This window comes from Pseudorca crassidens, chromosome 16, assembly GCF_039906515.1.
Source record: "Pseudorca crassidens isolate mPseCra1 chromosome 16, mPseCra1.hap1, whole genome shotgun sequence".
NCBI lineage: Eukaryota > Metazoa > Chordata > Mammalia > Artiodactyla > Delphinidae > Pseudorca > Pseudorca crassidens.
Genome location: NC_090311.1, coordinates 79,463,785 through 79,464,505, shown reverse-complemented (window position 1 = coordinate 79,464,505; position 721 = coordinate 79,463,785).

Below are 721 nucleotides of genomic sequence, written 5' to 3'. Positions count from 1 at the left end.
CTTCCCCCCACCTCAACTTTATAAGCAGCTCAAAAGAAAACACAACCAAGACTCTGCCTTTGACGGCCTGCAACACAGCAGCCAGATGAGTGAACCCACTGGGGTTTGGATTTCATTAGTCAAACCCGGATCAGAGGGCTCTGGGTAAAAGTTTGTCAGGCTCAAGGAGACCTAGCCAAGACCGTGGGAGGAGAGAGGCTGCCTGTGGCTGTAGGGCCACTTCTGGAGGTCTGCATCAGAATGAGAAAAGGAAGCCTCCCCTCTGCAGTCTGCAGACCCATGCTGTGTGGTCCTAAAGCCTCAGGATCAGAGAGGAAGCCCCAGGCCAAAATTTCAGGCTTGGGATTATGGCCCCAAATGGGTAAGCTTCCATCATGATGAAAAATGTATAACGTTGAGTGGATGGTTTTTTGTTTGTTTTGGTCTTTAGAATATGGATAGGATTTAATCCAGCTGTCTGGAGGCTTCAGAGGAGAAAGACATACCTAGCATAGCTCTCGGCACCTAGCAGGAACTCAGCACACGAGGGCTATTGGTTTTTGCCCCTCTCTGCACAGCGAAAGGCCCAGCCCTGCCCAGTCTGGCCTGATTCCTCCCGGGGAGCTGCTACCTTTCGCAGGGAAAGCTGCCCTCCCCCCAGTTCAGTGGGCTGTGAGTGTTGGTTTTGCTCCTGTCACCTGTAACTGGGTCATGTCTTACTTACCCGTCTTGTACCCAGCAG